Here is a 6000-nt window from a genome sequence, read left to right as displayed (position 1 = left end):
AAGGCACCTGACAAAGTAGGCGGGGACATCCCGCAGCGTCCCGAAGGCCAACTTCAGAAGGAGTGAGTCTTGACCCCTAAAGGAGAGGGGAGATCAGAGGACTCAAGGCTCTGAAAAAGCATCCTGATCCACCGCTTAGCACAAGCTTCTCTGACCAGAGGCCTCAGCCTCAGTGCACCATGGAGGAAACATGTAACTACGGGGTGTCTGCCCACTGACTGGCCACCGACGTGTAGACTTTCAAGGATGAGTGGGTCAACCCTGCAGAGAAACGGGCCTGCAGGAACTCCAGCACTGTACCAACTGGGCAGTAAACTGGGTCGAGCTGGCGGTCTCCGCACCAAGAAGTGAAAGATTCCGCTTCAGGGCATACGGTTTCCTCGTAGAGGGAGCTCTGGATTGGAGAATGGTCTCAACAACCCCGGTTGAGAGACAGGAAGCTGCGAGTTGTGCCCCCCCCAGGGGCCACACCCATGCTTCCACAGCTCCGGGCGGGGGTGAAGATAGTACCCTCTGCCTGTGAGAGAAGATCCCTCCTGACGGAAATCTCCCATGGAGAGCCGTCGAGAAGAGAAATCAGGTCAGAAATCAGGACCGGCCAGAATGGGGCTACCAACTGTAGACGGACCCCATCCCGGCACACTCTCTCCAGAACTCCCAGGAGCAGAGAGATCGGGGAAAAAGGCATACAGACGAAGCCTCGGCCACATCTGTACCATAGTGTCCAGTACAAAAGGGACGCTGGATGAGTCAGAGAGAACCAGAGGGGACAGTGCGATGTCTCTTGAGTCGCAAACAGGTCCACCTGAGCCTGGCCAAAAACTCTCTATATCTGCTTCACCACCTCAGGGTGAATTCTCCATTCCCCGGGCCTCGGCCCCTGCCTTGACAGGATGTCTGCTCCCATATTGAGATGCCCAGGAATGTGAACTACTCTCAGTGAGAGGAGTTTGCCCTGGGACCACACAAGGATCTGGTGCACCTGCCTGTAAAGGGAGCGCGAACGCAGACCTCCCTGGTGGTTGATTTAAGAAACCGCCGCTGTGTCGTTGGTGCACCAACACATGGCGACCTCTTAGGTCTGGGAGAAAGTGTTTCAATGCTAGAAACACAACCAGCATCTCCAGGCAGTTGAAGTGCCACGTGAGATGGCGGCCGCTCCACAGACCGCGGGCTCAGCGGCCACTCATGACCGCTCCTCAACCGGTGAGGGACGCGTCCGTCGCTAGCATTACGCGGCGGCAAGGAGCTCCCAGCACTGGGCCCTGAGACAAGAACCAAGCTTACTTCAAATGTCTAAGGCACGTAGGCATCGCCGCGTGACCTTGAGCATGCGGAGCAGGTTTCCCCTCAAGGAGAACCCCTTGGTCTTGAGCCACCACTGTAGAGGTCTCATGTACAGCAGGCCAAAAGGTATGACGTTGGACGCAGCTGCTATCAGACCCAGCAATTTCTGGAACTGCTGACAGTGAGTAACTGGCCTTCTCTCACTCTTGCGACTGCAGTGAGGATCGACTCAAACCGAGCTGGAGACAGACGTGCCTGCATCGTGGTCGAATCCCACACCACAACCAGATAAGTGGTTCTCTTTACTGGAGAATGCATACTTTTCTTGGCGTTAAGTCTAAACCCCAGCTCTTACAAGTAAGTGTGAACGACATCTTGATGCCGAACCGCCATCTGCTCAGATTGAGCTAATATCAACCAATCATTGATGTGGTTGAGTATGTGGATGCCCTGGAGTCACAGAGGAGCCAGAGCAGCATCCACACACCTCGTGAAAGTGCGGGGTGAGAGTGCAAGGCCGACGGAAGAACCCTGTAAGCTTTTGCCCACAAAAGCAAACCTCAGAAACTTCCATCCTTCTTTGGGACGATAAAGTACCGGCTATAGAACCCAAACTGTCTGTCGAGAGAAGGGACCACCTCGATGGCCTCCTTCCTCAAGAGAGTGTTAACTTCTTGTTCCATTACCAGAGCCTGCTCGGGGCCCACCAGGGTGGGAATGACCCCGTTGCAACGAGGCGGAGAAGAACCGAACTGATTCGGTAGCCTCTTCTGCAGTGTGCAGGACCCACTGAGACACATGTGGCAGAAGTTTACATGCTGCCAAAAAGGTCTACTAAGGGAATCAGTCTCTCGAGACTGAGATAATGAATAATGAGATCTCTGGTGTAATCAGGGCGGCTAGGCCGGTGCCCTGAAGCGGCAAACCGGCCGAACTAGCTGCTCTAGAAACCACAGAAGAGGTGGCGAGCCTCTTAGTACCGCTACGTTTCCAGGCGGTGACTGAGAGAAGCGCTCACTGGAGACCGCTGCGCCCTGAAGCAGGTGGCAGGGTCGGCAGATCAATTTCCTGAGGGCACTGAGGAGAGACGGGCACCGTATAATGAGGTGTACACCACTCTTCCCCAGAGGGACCTGCCCTCCGAAGTCCTGAGCCATGGCATCAGGACATTTTAGCTGAAGACTATCCAGTGGGAATGACGGTCCACAGATCCGCCTTCTGCTAGTAGCCTTCGGCCCGGGAGCGCCACTCTGACTCTAAATTCTAAAGCTGGAACAGGGTTGATTGGGGCTGCTCCCGCCCAGCAGCCCGTTGACCACCTCAACCTCCTCAGAGGAAGAGAAGTAAACACGTGCTCTTACTCGAGAAATTTTTATCCCATGAGCCCCTGTATATCTAACTTCTCATAGTCAGATAAATACTTCATTTTATTCCTCAGAATTAAATGCAATCAAACAACCAGACGAGTAAACACAGTCTGGTGTGGTAAGATTCACATCAAAAACTGAAAATGATGTAATACACGCATTGCCTCGGCAGCGCACGAGCCGCTTGGTCACACAAATAATATCAATCTCCTTGGAGAAAAATAGCTGCAGTAGCAGAGCTCTCACTCAGAAGGGGAAGAAACTGCAGCGTGGGCTTCCGAGCCTCGAGAGAGAGCGCTGGATCTAGGGAGTGCAGGCGGAGAAAGGGTGAGCCGTCTCCAAACCCATCCGCTAGATCCACGTGCGAACCCCGCGATCTGAATCGCCACCGCCTCAGCAATAGCGGGACCGAGCCGTGAGCTCGCAAGCACAGACACACTCCTCCTTTTCCGATGCAGCTCGAGTTCCTGAAGGGGAACTGAAGATGAACATGAGCAGAGCAGCATGTGAGCCGGATAACCGAACAGATTGCCTACTATGACTGACACATCTGAACCGAACTGGTTCTTTTGAACGACTGATTCTGTGCTAATGCTATATGTATATATATATAAAGAAATACATTTTATTTATTTTTTTGTTAAAAAATGTTCATTTGTGTATTTTTAACACTAGATGAGGCTTGAGATCGCGTGTGTAAAGTAATGCCATCATTGTCCGTGTCACAAACATAGACTGTATAAAAACATGGACGTAGTGTCCGTGACGTCACCCGTAGGTTCCTGAAGAGTGTTTTTGAAACTCAAAGTTGGCAGAGCCGGCCGTCGCCATCTTGGCATCGTGTCACTGCGCATTACTCCCAGATAATCGAAAATGGGCAAAGAGGTGGGAGCTGGTTGCTGAAACCACGCCCACCTAGCTCGACGGTGGGGACAGCAACTGCAATCCACCTGTCACTCAAGTGGCCACGCCCTAAATTATGCAGAACTTTAAGGCTTAATAAAATTTAAATGGATGACTTATAAAAAAATTCACCCCCCTCACAGTTGTCATGAAGGGCAAAATTAGCTATATAGACCAAAATAATTTTTTGAACCAGGCTGTAAACATGTTTTTTTCTGCTGTAAAGTTGGGCATTTTAATATGGGGAGTCTATGGGACTGACTCCCTTTTGCAGCCAGCCTCAAGCGGCCAGTTGACGAATTACAGTTTAAGTCACTTCTGTGTTGGCTTCACGAAAGAGAGCGGGAGGTAGCAGCTTGGTCACAAATAAAAAGTGAAAGTAAAAGTTCAGAGTTGATGTTTCTCCATTTAAACAGCCAGAGTCTGTTCTATACGGAATATTAAAGTGTTTCATAGGAACCTTTATAAAAGATAAGCCATGATTTTATGTGTAGCTGCTTCATAGAAGGGCTGTGAATCTGTATGTGAATAAGGTGAGTGCTGAGAGCTCAGGTCTCTGCTTTACAGGGGACTTCCGAATTCAGATTTCCTCTAACATTGTGTATCTGAGTGAACGCTGCGTGTCATGATCCTGTTTCTCTCCGGATCCCTTCAGCTGAATTATTGTGTTTGTTTGTCATTTCCATTCAGAGTCAGTGCTGGATATCAGATTCTGTTTCAGCATTTATGACACACAAACATCCACAGATGAAGATGTTTCTCCAGGATGCAGGTACTTTGAATAAACACTGTATTAAATCACCGTGAATGATGGTAGATGGGAGTCCCCATCGTGTTTTTGTGTCTGGAGGTTTTAGAGCTAAAAGGAAGATTTTATTTAAAAAGGTAAAAAAAATGTTTTGATGAACAATACAAAGAATTTAGAAGAAAATAATCATCATAAAGGATTAAATCTGTTTTGTTATAGTTCATTTCAGCAGAAGAGATCAGAAGCAGAGCCCAGCTGTGTGTCTATGAGGAGTGATTGGTCTATGGAAAATCCAATACATTTTAAGAGTGATCTCAGGTACATTTCTATATAAATATTATTACAACATGTCAGGTTATATTATCAAAATAGTGTTATCTTTATCTTTAAATATCTTTATCTGATATTTTAACATATATAGTGTTACAGAGAGAGACACATTTGTGAAAGCACTCAGGTCTATTTAAGATCGTTTGTGTTAAAATGGTGTAAATGATCCTTAAGTGCTTTTTAAAGTGATTGTTTAAATAATATATAAGTATACTTTGTTAAATATGGTAATTCAAAGGATTCCCTTTATTCTCTCTCTGTTATAGTTCAGTCCATCAGAAGAGATCAGAAGCAGAGTCCAGCTGTGTGTCTATGAGGAGTGACGCTTCTGTGAATCAGCCATTAGATTATAAGAGTGAAGATACAAAGACTGATCTCAGGTCTAATATTTCTGTAACATATTATTTGATTATGATACAGAAAACATAAACGACACTGTGCTCATTAGCTTATTTAAAAATGCAGTATTTTACTTTTACAGGCATGAAGTCCTCAAAAGGTTTAGATCAAATCTGATGAAGACGTTTGCGTGTCTGTATGAGGGAACAGCGACGCAGGGAAACCCAACACTCCTGAATGAGATCTACACAGAGCTCTACATCACAGAGAGTGAGAGTGGAGAGATCAGTAATGAGCATAAAGTGGCTTTTCAGCAGCTTGTGAAAGGCAACCTGATCTTCCATGAGGAAGACCTGAGAGAGTGTGGCATTGATGTGACAGAAGCATCAGTGTACTCAGGATTGTGCACTCAGATCTTCAGAGAGGAGTTTGGCTTGTATCAGGGGAAAGTCTTCTGCTTTGTTCATCTGAGCATTCAGGAGCATCTAGCAGCTCTATATGTGCACCTCTCCTGTACAAACCACAACAGAAATGTGTTTGAGCCAATCACCAAACAGAGTTTATGGTCTAAATTTCAGGACTGGTTTCAACTCAATTCATCACAACATGTTTCATTATCTGAGCTGCATCAGAGAGCTGTGGATGAGGCTCTACTGAGTAAAAATGGACATCTGGATCTTTTCCTGCGGTTCCTTCTGGGTTTGTCAGTGGAGTCTCATCAGATTCTCCTACGTCAAATAATGACAATGAAAAGAAGCAGCTCTGACAGCAATGAGGAATCAGTTGAGTACATCAAGAAGAATATCAGGACCATTGACTCTCCAGAGAAATCCATCAATCTGTTCCACTGTCTGAATGAACTGGGTGATCGTTCACTAGTGGAGGAAATACAACAGTATCTGAAATCTGGAAGAATAAAGGAAGCCAAACTCTCTTCATCTCAGTGGTCAGCTGTGTTTTTTGTGTTGTTGACATCAGAAGAGTACCTGAATGAGTTTTGTCTTGATAAATTTGTTAAAGGAAAAA

At 46.9% G+C, this 6000-nt stretch overlaps 1 pseudogene; it reads left to right on the top strand.

Moving 5' to 3' along the window:
* Positions 1 to 6000, top strand: part of LOC107565559 (NACHT, LRR and PYD domains-containing protein 12-like) — a 168278-nt pseudogene that overhangs the window by 140301 nt on the left and 21977 nt on the right.

This window comes from Sinocyclocheilus grahami, unplaced genomic scaffold, assembly GCF_001515645.1.
Source record: "Sinocyclocheilus grahami isolate Dianchi unplaced genomic scaffold, SAMN03320097.WGS_v1.1 scaffold1008.1, whole genome shotgun sequence".
In the NCBI taxonomy this organism is placed as follows: Eukaryota; Metazoa; Chordata; class Actinopteri; order Cypriniformes; family Cyprinidae; genus Sinocyclocheilus; species Sinocyclocheilus grahami.
This window is presented reverse-complemented; position numbering and strand designations above follow the sequence as displayed.